The 14,197-nt window shown below is 45.9% G+C and overlaps 1 protein-coding gene across 3 annotated transcripts in view; it reads left to right on the top strand.

Moving 5' to 3' along the window:
• LOC105698139 (nephrin) overlaps positions 1-14,197 on the top strand; it is a 306,065-nt gene that overhangs the window by 226,335 nt on the left and 65,533 nt on the right. The gene's annotated exons all lie outside the window — the stretch shown is intronic.

Consider the following 14,197-nt stretch of genomic DNA (forward strand, 5'->3'; position numbering starts at 1 on the left):
TAACCGTGGAGTTTCAAAGTGCCCAGTCGATACAAGGTTGCAATCCATCCCTCACCCGCCCTTTATCCGCGCTCTGGAAGCAATCAGAAACTGGCCTTCCCGTCAGCTTCCCCCAGAGTTCTAATCGATGAGGCAACTTTTCACTCAATTGACACTTTTTAACCGCTTCCCGCTCACCGAGAACGCCCGTCGCCCTCGCCCTCGGAAATAAAGTACCTACAAGAGTTAACTTCCCCCTGAATGCGAAATTTAACTTCCCTTCCACTCAATACGTTATCTTCAATTTTCTTCTTCTAGTTAATAACCATAAATTATACAACAAATATTCTCACCAAACAATTACACACACGGGATTACTGTTTGAAACAGCAAAATGCGATTTTACTGACTACGTTACCGATCCAAACTGAGATCCAGCCCAAATTAGTGGTACCATAAATATCTTTAATTACGTTATAAAATATTCCTTTCTACTCACGGAGATTCTGAATTTACCCGCGAGGATGTCACATTTTTATTTTCACCTTTCCCGTGCTTAATAGCGATCGAGTTTAATCCAGTAACCTTTGAGAAAAGCATTCCCCACCGCAATTAACAATGGAAAGGTGTCATTATCCGATCTTATCAAAGATGGAGCGTAGACACGAAGTTTCACTCTTTTCTCCGAGCAGACAAGGACGACCCATGCGTGGAATTGCTTGACTTCTGTTGATCGTGTTACGGCTCGTTTAGCCTATCTTGAGGGTCTTTTTTTTTTCTAAAGGAGCAGATGATTATCATCGCTCTCAGCTCCGTAGGGTGCGATGATGAACATCGTTACGTTTCTGGCTGCTTAAGTGCCCACTGGGCACGACGACACGCATGCAATTGCGCCGCGTTTAGTCGGGTTTCCGGATACCGCGACGGAGCTTTTTCCGCACGTTTACCCTGCCACTTCGTAAAACTCAGTGACGATGGATGCACGAACGTGACCAGCCTTTCAAATTTCGTTGGTTAGACCTCCCTTGTGGAGGGAAGTCCGAAACGAAGTCTCCTCGAAATCCGCTAGAAATTTTATACCGCCGCGAAACTTCGCGGCCTCATGGATATTTCAACAGGTGGGACAAGAGACGTAATTTGACGGTAAGTTCTTAGGGATAACTTGAAAATATACCAAAATAATAATAATAATAAATTATACACCGTGGGAATTAAACAGAGTACAAGTCGGAACATGTGCTTCCTAAAATGAATCAAAATTTGAAATTCTGCTCGTCTCTATAACTGGTAAATCCATTAAATTGCCCTGGGTCGTTAAACGAGGATTACGAGTGTTTGATACTCCTCTTTGATTGTAATAGATTTACTAAAGAATACCCCCACCCCGATGAATTTTGGATCGTTACCGTTTTCGAAAAAATTCATTCCGAAGTTCCTGTTTGCAAGCGTCAACGTACTGCGTATGCAGGAAAAAAACGGAACGTATGAAAGGATTCGGCACAGGGAAATGAGAGCACAGAGTGCAGCAGGTTAACTGTTAACTTTTTGACCCGGGGTCCGCAGTTATTTTTTTTTTTTGCGCCCGAGGCAGAGAGACGCGAGTTTTCGAGATTCGTTTTCGACCGATACGTCGGAAGTGAAATTTCACGAGTTCCCAAAATTTGAGACCCGCCTATCGAATCCCCAGGTAATGGCTCTTTTGACACTCGTTATCGGGAATTTTCGTGGAAATTGAGTTTACATATTGCTTGATGAATAATACTTACGACCCTCGCAACGGGGTTAACCCTGAGTCGCGATTGTAACGAGAGTGACTTTTAACGAACTAGCGGAATATCAAAGTGATCGGAGCAATTTGGACGAGGTCGAGTGGGAGTTATCGCTATTATCGAGTAGTCGTGTTTCCGCTAATCCGGAACCACCCCCTAATTGGGTCCTTCTCATGGAACGCATGGAATATGGTTCCACATGGAATTCGTACCTTCCCGACGTGACCATTTCAAATCCCCTGCCGTGTTTAAACGCTATCTGTCGATTGGCGATTACATTATCTCCTCAAAGGTATTTTTATTTCAATTATGAACGAGCAGACCCCACGCGAGTATTGCAATATCGACCTGAAATCCCTGGGACCGTACAAATGATCACCACCATGAAGACCCCTCACCATTACACTATACCTTACTTAATTATTCATTTCCAAATGGGCTTTTAGAGAAGTTCGGATCGCGGGTAAAAGCTTTCCGCTAAACATCTGAGATGTCATAACTACAGAAATAATTATTGAGATGGAGTTTAATTTATTTTATTAGGGAGTTTCCCAAGAGACTGGATCGCTTCGTGGATCGCCGAGGTGTCCATTCGCACGTCAGCCAATCATCGGGGCAAAAATAGTTGGTAGTGAAAAACCATCGTTTATCATGATATACCTCGGATCGAGCGCGGTGACACTCGCGTCGTGTAGTAATTTCAGAACTGTCCGGAAATATCTTCGGATCGGAAAGTTCGGGAGCGCCGTCGATGCGATCGGAATCACTCCTGGCAGTTTCGGCCGGTAGATTGGCCGGTAAGGATGACCGATCACCTCCTCGAGATCGATCTTTCAGGAAGGACTTACTTCGCCCTGCCCCTTGGGATCCCGGAGACAACGATTCTCTATTCACGTCGAGAAATTCCCACGTGACATATCGTGAATACGTGGTTGTCTAGAAACTACCGAGTGGAGTTCACGGAGGAGGTAAAGGCGAAATATATCGAGCACTTAAGCAAGAGTTAAGGTAAACCCAGCCTCTAACGACCTCGGGCTCAGACAATAGACATTATGACCTGACCCTGCAATATTCCACACAGACACGTCTACTGCACTCGAGTTAAGTGCTGACATATTCAAATTCAAGGGATATCAAATAAATCATTTCTCTAGCTAGTCAAAAATAGACTCGCAGCTCTATTCGATACTTCACGTTATTTCTTACGGGTTAAGCACCGATAGAGACATATTCGTGGATCGAATTATGGATCACGATTTGTACCGACATACGTGGGTAAATGGTGGAATATGTTTCGCTAATTTTTAGGTTATTTAATTAATTAAATGACCGAGACGCAAGGAAGAATTAAACATGTGCAAGACGGACTGCAAACCCGGGTACATCCAGTGCATCTGTACTACATGCGTGTGAATAGTTACATTTTGCATTTAATCAACGAAATAACGCTATACCGTGCAGTGTCGGACCGACGCGGTATATAAGCGGCACATGCAGTAAATAACCAAGCATCTAACAGTATATACCGCATTGTTCCAGTCTGCAACCATTTCAACTGTAAATTACGGGCGAAGAAATAACTAATTTCCCTGTTTCCGGTGAAAAGCGGTCACGTTGAAATTCTCGTAAAGGGCGGAAAGTGTAAAAAGTGTCTGCCCCATAATCCTAAAGATTTCCAAGTTCCGTCAAGCTTAAAAGCAAAATGGGACAGAAGTCAACAAAGCGAAGCCTAATTTTCCTCCATGTTTATTAAAAACAATGATACTTGCGGTCTAGTTAATATTCATTTTCCTAGCATGCCCTCGCAATATTTATAAATTCATTCTTTGCTACTGTATCCACAAATCCTGACCAGAGAGAATTAACATCCCGTCGACGGTACTAATTTCCGAAATTAAAAATTATTTTCACCCTCGCTTCTTCGCCTGCGTCCTTATGGTTAAAGATCCCACTTGGATGTGAAGAATTCCTGGTAAATTCGAAGACTTATTTCCGGCCATCCATTCCAAAACTGACCGTGCAAACTGGTGCTTAATCTTCGCGTACACTTTGTCCGCTCTCGGCGATATAACCGAGATACTTGACAAGCATAACTGGCAGGCGTAAGGCCAGCATGAATGACCGATTATTATCAACAAGAAGTTAGTTTCCTGGAGGAGTTCTCCATTCACGTCAAGGATATTCCATTGCGAATACATGGTCGAATTTATGGGGAGCCGGAGTTCACCTAAGAGAGGCGATGGCGAAATATATCGGCTGCTTAAACGGGAGTTAAGGTAAACCCGCTACCTAACGACCTCGTATACATACAGTAGACATTACGTCTTTAAGTTGGGCCGCGCCTATGTTGGCTCTTAACTTTCGGAGGACGACCTCTCGGTCTCTCCTCTCTTCGGGCTCCCCGGGCGACTGCTATTCAAACTCCAAGGGAGCCTTCCGGTGGCACGGGGTCGTAATGACTGCGGCTACTTAAAGAATACACTAATTAGCGGGGAAATGTTCCCCATGATTCATTCAGTTCGATGCCATTGTCCTCCCTTTACCTGCTTCCAGAAATCGCGGAGGCGATGAAAAGGTGTCGCAAGGTGCTCGCGGGAAAAAAGGGCTAATCGGAATGTCGCTGCTCGTCTAGCCGACTTCCTGACATTCGTTCCGAGTATGGCAACCTGATTTGATCGAGACCAAGCTCAAACCCGAGTTCCTTGTATTCCTTGACCGCTTATGAAATACCTGCTACGATATAAGGTGCTCTTACGAAGTTCCTGCTCTAGTTCCTGCTAATCTCGTTCTCCTTTTCCCCTACAAATAAAAATCCACACGCTTTGGCTCGTTTCAACTATACTTGGCGCGGTATAATTGAAGAAAACTTTCTACTCGATTTATTGCGCCCTAGATCAAGTGATTCAACTCCGCGTAGGTAAATCCGACGTAATACTCGGAGCCGTAGGAAAAATATCCGTGCTACCTTGCATTTTCAATCGTATACCATTTTAGAAACGGGCACTCGATAGCTTGAAGCTGGTTTAATTAATTCTGACTATCGAGTCAATTTTCCATTTTTTTTTTCTCTTGATTTAATCAGAGTTTCTTTAGCTCTCTTTAGAACCACGCTTGTACAGGGAGTCTTCCACTCCCTGCTCTTCTGTAGGACATCCTCCATTGTATCAGTCTCCAAGTTGTACGAATTAGTGCGAAAATCAACCGATGCTTGGCATCCTATCGCGATGTCCATACAGGTCGTTCAAGTGCGAAGAGACTTCGGGGATGAGGTGCATTGATCGCAAATCACTTCCGATATTCGTTTCCCCCTTAAGGACCCCTTAAAACGGCATCGTCGTCGCATCGGCGTGCGGCCGGTTTTGTGGTTCCATGGATTCTCACAATGGGCTCGGGCTATATTCGACGAACATTTGAAATCTCGATCGTCGTGACCGAATGCGACCGATCGGCATTCAGCGGGTCGATTCGCGATCCAAGTTGGACGATGCACCGAGTGCACACGGTGCATTGTATGAATGAACTGGAACCAGTCCGACGAGCGTAAGCCGGTCGAAGGAAACACGAATAAAACGTCGAAATCTCAAGGAATTACCCTCGGTTTCTACTTCTCTGGCCTCGACATTGTAAATGGTCATGCCTGCGAAGTGGGCGCCAACATTCCGAGATTTAATTACGATTGGCCATTTTTTTTTAACGTCGACGAGGAGTGCATTAGGTACGAGCCAAATGAGAAAACCGATCGGGTGTTGATCCTCCGCTTTTTACGAGTGCAAATGTCGCACTCCACGGTGACTTTTTGCGGCAGTGACGTGGCCTAAGTGATACTATGGAATAACGCTTAATGAGATCGCGGACCACGGTCTCTTTTTGCCGCCATTTTGGTCCCGAGTTCGTTATCAATGGAGTATGCTAAACGAAGTCGAGAAATGTCTTAATTTAAACCGCTCATCGGGAGTGACTTCTTTTTACATTATCATTTCTACATTTAACGGTTCGGCGGAAGCTTTGATCGGACGGAAACGCCTTCTTTAAGAGGAAGCGACTTAAATAACGCCCGACTTATCGAATACTTGGCACATTCTTATGTTGCCTCGCGACTTGAAAATTATTCCGGCAATTTTCAGTTCAGTTTATACATGCCGAGGATAACAACTTCGCATGAGCCATGTACTCGCTCCTCTATCTTCCCGCTTCCTGGCCGTGGCTTAATATCATTTTGGACGCGATCAATCTCTTCCCACACTATTTACCGTGACCGATGAACGTTCAAGCGCCGAAGTTCACCTCCTCTGGAATCTATCTTTTTCGAGACGTAACGATGAAAAAGCACGGGTTCCCCTTGCACGATCCACTAATTATTTTTTTAAACCCGGCCAGGGCGTAGATAGCGTGCTAATAATGCGGCCGTGTAATTGGCATAATTGTAAATCATCAAAGCCGGCATGGGAGAAGCTGTGAGACCGGTCGCTCGTTTCTTTTTCCTGGAGGTGCCTCCGCTTTGCCTCTTTCTCGCCCTCGACTTTACCCCCTCGTGGCCACCCCCGCTGCGAGTACTCACTCTTCCAGTTTGCCATTGATATACCGGATACGCATTCACTCGCCGCCCGATGCGCCACTTACTTACCACACAATTCAACACCCTTAATTACGATCCCCCACGGCCGCCACGCGAAACGGAGTTATAGTCGGTAGGACTCGCTACCAAGCTACTACCCAGACAACCCATGAAGTGGAATATACGTAAATTAATCGTCTAAATTAGATCTATAGGTATAGCAAATGTATATCGTCTATCATCCACCTAAAAAAATATCTAAAGGATATATACATATAAATACCTATGTCTGTTGTAGATGAAAATTATATATCCACTATTGATCTACAAATATCTACTTATTCCTTGACGCATACAAAATATATAATAGGTCTAGTAGACATCTACCAAAGGTTGAAAATACGTTTAGAGAAATAAAAAGACATCTCGTGTAACCTAACCGTTTTCATACATACTTAATGTTTATATCTAAATTCCAACTTGATAGAATTGTTAATTTTGTCCATACTCTGATTTTTTATTTACTTCCTCTTTGGCTGGTGACCATACAACATGATTTTTTACCACTGGATAAATTATGATGTATTACCAGGCACCGTACGAAGTATAATATACTTATAGTGGATATATATGTAAATCTTTTCAACGCGTATATTTTCATTACATACATCATGGAAGTCTAGATAACCTGTATAAAAATCTAAACTATTCGAAAACGTTAAATTGATAATTTATGTTCAGATTAATTTTTTATATTCAGCTTTCACAGACTTATAAAAATGTTACAGTAAAAAATTGAGCACATTTAAATGGTACATCTTTAAATAATATTCATAAAATTCATGCACTTTTGGTATATAAGGTTGTAATAAATTTATGAGTTTAGCATCTTAAAAGCGAATCGGTATACATTTATTATACACCTTTAAGTAAATAGATGATTATATAACATACTGTTACAATTTCGTACATCGATGGTGAACGTCAGGAGGGTTTAACGAGCACCGAAGCGATCGCCCTTAATCGCCGAGGCAGATTCGCTATCCCCTAGATCCGCTATTAGGACTACAGGGTGCTTCCCGCGATCTCGTCGGATTGACGGAGATAAATAGGTGCACCGGCGTCATCGTTGGCAGGTAATTTCCGAAGGTAACGCACGATAAGGGGTGCGCATCGAGGCCTTTGGGGCCCCTCGTTTGAATTCTTCCCCTATGCGGTATATCTCGTGGACGCACACGCACGCCGGACATCGCGGTAATAACAATCGCGCAATATCGAGTCGGACCCTTCAATAGGGTGGTGCTCGCTTTTGCGCTTTACGTCGACCCGTCTTCGGGAACCCCCGTGTGTAGCTTGCACGCGAGTCGGATGAATATTCGACGTCCGACATTGCAATGCAAATGCGGCAACTTCCGCTCGCACCCCCGACTCACCCCTGCGCCTTTGTCAGCAGGAAATACCGAGACGCCTCGCAGCGGACTTCTTTCCGAGGAGCGCGGATCCGCGAATCTCCAAAGCGCGGTCGCACCCCTCGCCCCATTATGCACCCGGCGTTCGAGTGTCAAGAGAGGGAGTCGTCCGTAATGCACTTTCGGAATTTGAGACTAGCCGAGCGTCCGAGGCCGGCTCCCAGAGTGAAACGTAACGCCGTCAGAGCAGGGTCTACCCTACCAACAAGATTTTACGAAAGCAAAGAAATATTTCTTTGAACGGTGCCAATGAAATATTTTGCTGTCCCCTTGCGCTAATGTTTAATTACGAAAAATATTGCAATAAAGCACCGGTTAATTTGAGTTAGCCCCTGCATAATGTAATGGCGCAGTTGGCCATTAAAACCTCATGACAGGTCTAACTCGTCATTGTAGCGCAAGGGGTTAATTAATGGAATAATTGTTTGAATCGAATGTATTTGAATAAACTGGATGCTACGTTTCTTCGAAATCGTGACTGTTTGAATCGGAGAGTTAATATGATATTTCTTTGGGTCGATCAATGTTTCTTCTCTGTGTAAGGGTTCGTTTCCTGGCGCAAGAGCGTTTCGCCACCCCGGGGAAAATGTCTCGATATTTTTCGAACACCTTTGAGCACGGATGTATACTAAAGTCGGAAACCGCGCCACTCGATATGAAAACGAGACAAATACCGAATCTCGAGCGGCCCTGGTTCTAAAAGAGCGGTCGGGTTAAAGTGCTCGATATTTCGTACATTCCCGAGTACGAATGTGTACTGAGATCAGAAACGACGGCACTTGAAATGAAAATCGGACGAATGGGTACTATATTTAAAAGAACTCCATTTTTACGCTAGAAAATGTACAGGAGTACCTACTCAAAATTTTGAACGAAACAATGAGATGAGAAGAACCTCAGGACAAATGATTACAAATGTTAAAATGATTATAATGATGATTGTAATGATTAAAATGGTTGATTCTATCGATTATACCTAACGCGATGTTCTCAAGGAAAAATTACGTCCAAATGTCCGAAATGCTTTTCAAATAGAGATTGAGTTCACGTTCGGCTCTGATATTGGAGCAACGAGCAATTATCTTTACGCCCGACAATATTCCCGGGAAGAAAACATCCACTTGGGCCCATGAGCATTAATTCCGACGTCCGCATCGGGTCGCGTCAGCTCAGCGAACATTAGTGGCAGATTCGGCCGCAAGCCCGTGGCGTCGGGACGTGTATTCGACGTAGCTAATTCGACTCGGTGTTCCCGAGCAAGCATTCGATCGCTCGGGGTGCTAATATTTCGTTTGTCCCGCGGTATTCGATAAACGGAACATCGTTACGGCGCACCGGTTGCGTCCGGGGCTGACGCTCCGCGCCATGGCGCTCTGAACAGCCCCAACTCGCGCCGCGACTACAAAAACGCTTTCGATTTTCTCGATTAACGAATATCGAGAACGTTACAACGACATTTGCCATCCGTTGATGCGCCCCTCGAAGCGCATTTACGCGAGAATACAGTACGCTCTCGTATAACGCGAGTTCTTACAACGCGAATTCCTGTAACGCCCCAAAAATGTTGCGGCTATTGTTTTCATATAACGCGATTCTTCATACAACGCGCCAAATAACAAAATACATTATGTGCGTCATACGAGAATAATTCTCATGCAGGACGATTTTCTAAAAACCATGAATTTTTCCCACTCTGCGTTGCATATGTTTAAATTACAATTCTGTGAAGTTATTTTCATAGAGGGAAAAAAAATTATTTAGGCCACTTTCGTAACCATCGGCACATTTATGTCGACTCTGAATCATGAATGGTGCATTGTATTAATTCCAGGGCATTTGGTACTGCACCTGATCGTGCTATTTGCGAACTGTGCTCTTCTCCGTCATGGATGATATATCGTCGATGGTACATTGCTGAACCACGTCATGCTCTTATCACAACCCATCATGACGCGTTTTTGATGCACCGTAGTGCATTCTCAATGTTACCAACTAACCCCGTCGATTCTCGTCGAGTTAGTCCTGCGTTTTCTCCATAACGAAACATCGTTAACCCTTTCTCTACATCAATTCTTGCCACCGTTAATATATGAAATACGAAAAAGATGGTATATAATGAACGACACGTTAAGACATCAACCATTGCATATGATTTCAGTAAGTGATACACATCGACCGACTCAAATCGCCCATAATAACCGAAGGCAGATTCGGGGCGAGAAACTATAGTTGCCCATGGTTTATAAACCTTGTTTCATAGCAGGCGACTATAGTCGCCCGTAGTATATAAACAGCATTTCATGGTGGGCGACCATAGTTGCCCATAGCATATGAACTGTGTTTCGTGGCCGACGATTATAGTCCCCCACAGTAACGAAAGAGCCACAGGAGAGTACGCCTCGTCGCTTAACACTAGAACTACCGGATTTTTATTTGTATAGGATGGGCCATTTGAAACCCAGTGGTTTTCACCCTAGACGGTGGTTTTAACCCTAGAACTAGGGTGAAAACCACCGTCGACGCGGCGCACTGCAGCCACCTGCATAGGCCTGCATCCCCAGCAATCCCTGCGCCCGATATCGCAGGGCGTCGCGACGCGCGTCGCCGGCGACGGCGCGACGAGCGTCGTATTACGAGGCCCGGGTCGCCGCGAAATGGGAAAACTTTAAACGGCCTGACGGACGGAGCGCATCGAATGCATCTTGTTGCACTTGGCTCGGAGCAGCGCGTAATGCGGTCCCGTGGCGGTTCTTTGTTTGCGCGCTCTTGGCCGGTGCCCGCGATCGAACGGGGGCTAAAAGCCGCCGCAATCCGAGCTCCCCGCTCCCCGGGATTCTTTCCGTCCCCGTCCGTTCTTCCCTTCGCCGTTTTAATTTTTCCTGGCCACGGCTCTCGAAATTTTAACCCGCGCGCTCTAATCTCGACGGCCACCGGCGCCGCGGCGAGGGAAGGCCAGAGGGCTTTGAAAGGCTCGATTCTGCATTTTCATCGGGTCTCTCGACGCTATGGGCGCGATGCGAGCCGTGCCCACGATGGACGGCAGACCAGATGAGCGAGATGGGCGCGATCGGCACGATAGGCGCGTTATCAACGCGTTATCGGCACCCGCGCACCGACACTCCCCCACCAGGGGCCGGTCCTCGCTTCCTCCCTTCGGCTTTCTCTTTTTCATCCCACTTATACCGAGATATCGTTCCGAAAACAAAACGGACAAAAATCCCTCCCCTTGTTTTCGCGCCATCCTGCTCCCCGGAAAGGGACTAGATCGATTTTTAACGCGGTTTATTAGGGAGCGCGGTTTCGCGGGAGGAGGTAATACCGGCAAAATTGAACGGCCCGGCCGCTGAGCGGAAAAGCCGAGGGATGGGCAGCGGGGAAGGAAGTAATGTAAAATGGCCGTTAAAGTTACTCGGGCTAACGCAAAACTGCCGTTATCGGCGAGGGAAAATTTCGTTTTACCGCCTGTATAACGCGCCCCTCGCATACCTAACTCACCCCGCGAGCGGAAATCCGGCGCCATACCAGCGGTAATTGTGACAAGTTGTAACGCCCATATTGCACCCCGCATTTATCATGATCGAACGTCTGCGACAATGACGCATTACCGCGGATGCGCCGACGGAGAGAGGGCGGAACGCCGGCTCGTGGAACTGTATCCGGGGCTGCTCGCTCGATGCCCTGTTCGGTCGGTGCATGTGCAACTATTTTTGAGACTTCTTCAAATCGAGTCCAGATTCCCCAGGTGCTGCTTAAACATGGACCCTGAGTGTCCTATCAAAATTCCTTTCCATTTTTTTTAATCGAAGACAATCTTCGCCTGGAAAGTGCATTCGAGGATCCTCACGAGTTTCACCGCTTCTGAGGTGAATTTTATAGTTATTATCTTGCATTTATTTTTGAGCCAGGGCATATCGACTTTATGTTGGGCTTTGTCTCGAATTGTACTACCTTGGCGCTTTTGACGTCGGTGAGGATCCTCTAATCTGTCAGCATGATTGGTCCCAGGAAAGAAATTGGATGCAGGCGCGTTACAAATGAGTCGTTTGGATCGGTTCCGACGCTCGCATCGCATAATCCGTGAGATATCGATCGAATATTCGAAGAGACTTGGACAAACGCGACGAAAGCCGCTCTGCCAGGAGGCTTCATCGAGGCTCTGCCAGCGAGTTTGCCAGGCTGGGAAATAAATTATTCTTTCATCGGCGCCGTGGCATACAAAGTATACTTACACCGACGAATCGTCCCGAGCCGGTGTAACGCGTTTGAGCAACACTCGGCGAAGCCATCGCATCCAGGGCTCGGATGTATCCGGATAAAGTGCTTTCTGGATACCTGTATTCCCTCTACATACTTACGAATTCAGGTTTCAGATCCTAGCATCCGAGTAAATCCGTTTCACTTAGTACATCTCTATACGGCCATCCCTTTGGCGTCATCCTCTTCTCGCGTGATTCGCGAGTGCATTCTCTGAGATGAAAGGTACCTTTATGGAATCGTTCCGCAGACCTGAAATTGAAAATTCCGGCCAAAATGAACGGTAACAAGAGTAATTGTCATTATAAGATTAGGTGTTAAATCGTAACTCCATTACTAAAGATAACCGACTCACTCACTGTATTAAAAAGCTGCCAAAAGATTCGATAAGTTATCTTCGAATTTGGCGTTACCGTAGGACTTAACATTTTTTCCGAATTCCGATTTCCTCGAAACGTATATTGCCCGATTCCTCAGAATTCTCCGAATTCAAATGGGAATTTAAACGTACAGCTCGTGAATATCTGGCCACGTAAAAAATAAATATTTGATATCCGGCCGTGCTCAATGTTCCAATAAACTCTTGGCCATGACAGAACCGACCCTAGTAGCAAAGGCACCATCAATATTTTTTCATCACAGAGCACCATCAATATTTTTTCCCGCGTTCACCCCGAGCTACGATATTGCAGATAGAGTTTTTTGTCAAAATGGCTCCCACTCGGTCCATCGCAGCATTGGTAGCAATTTATTTCGAATCACGGCCCGAATTCCGAAATTCTAGCGTTTCCGAATGTCTCGGCATCGAGCGGCACATCGAGGGCAGTTCTGGTATCCGGCACCGAGGGGGTACGTAATTACGTACGAAGATAGTTACCTAGTTAGGTAGGAACGTCGATACGTAGCTGGGTGGCTTAGTAGTCGGGTAGCCACATAGGTCCCTCACCACGACGGGGCCGCGTTGTATGTCTCTTAAGTCCTATCTAGGAATGAATCGAAATGGGATCGTGGATTACGGAGGGAATTGGCGAGGAGGGCTGAGAAAGGTTACAAAGGACGGGAGAAGAGGGTACGGACGAGGAACCGCTCGGCAGAAGGCGTAAGGGAATTAAACGCTACCGTAACGCCCGAAATTGCATTTTCTACCTCGCAGAGGAGACCGAAAGAGACCGAGAGAAAGGAGCAGAGAGGGAGAGAGAGGGCCGGCAAGATGCTGCGGGAAATTAAGGGAGAGGGAGCGAGATAAATGTAAAAAGAGGAGACGCCGAGCAGCCGGGAGGATTCAGGAAGTCGAGGTCGCAGACGCTTACGAGGCCGAACCGAGGTAGAAAAGAAAGAACCCCCCTTCGGTTACAAGCTGAAATGGTAATGAGACGTTACTTCTAATCGTTAAACTCGTCTCGGGAAGCAACGGAAGAAGCGGTGGTCTCGCTTTTATTTCCGCAAAACTGGAGCGGGTCCCGATTACCGGTTAAGCGGCCGATCATTGTGGGATATCGTTGCTTTCGCGTGAGTAGAGAACTGAGAAGACAACAAACGGAAAGTCTAATAAGTCTTTACAACCTTTCTTAAGCCAAGTAAAACGTTAGTGTTTACCAGTTATCGGGCTGTTCTCCAAGAAGATTGATCAACCCTCTAACCACGTAACACTTTAGTCGACGTGTAAAATCAAAAATTGATACATGTTTCATTGGAACATATATTTGAGAGTTACAACGGTACAGAAACAATCCGTGGAATGATAAGGACTACAAGAAATTTTGCCTCGATTGCAACAGTTCTCCCAGTAAATCGAACGTCTTGATCCAATTTCGTAGCCGCCGCCAATAGAACGATTTTGCATGTTAACACGATCAAACAAGACACGCTGTAGAAGATATTAACAATAACTCCGGGACGCAATTATCTCAGTATTGTCTTCATGGAGCCTGTAGTAAATTGCAAGGCTCTTTCGCATCCTGTTCAGCGGATCCTCCGCATCCAGCGCCAGAGATCTCGTCCTTTCTTCATTCGGGGCGCATCCTTATTCCAATTTCCTGCAAAATACCTGGCTCATGCCTTGCTTTGCGACTGAGGAAATATTCTGCGCTTTCGATAACCGCCTCGAGCAGGGGTATATCCGATAGAAAGAGCCACACGTTCCTGATATGGATCCGCGTTGAGGGTGCTAC

The sequence above is a fragment of the Orussus abietinus genome, unplaced genomic scaffold (genome assembly GCF_000612105.2).
Source record: "Orussus abietinus isolate OABI.00-Male unplaced genomic scaffold, Oabi_2.0 scaffold1, whole genome shotgun sequence".
NCBI classification, from domain to species: Eukaryota; Metazoa; Arthropoda; class Insecta; order Hymenoptera; family Orussidae; genus Orussus; species Orussus abietinus.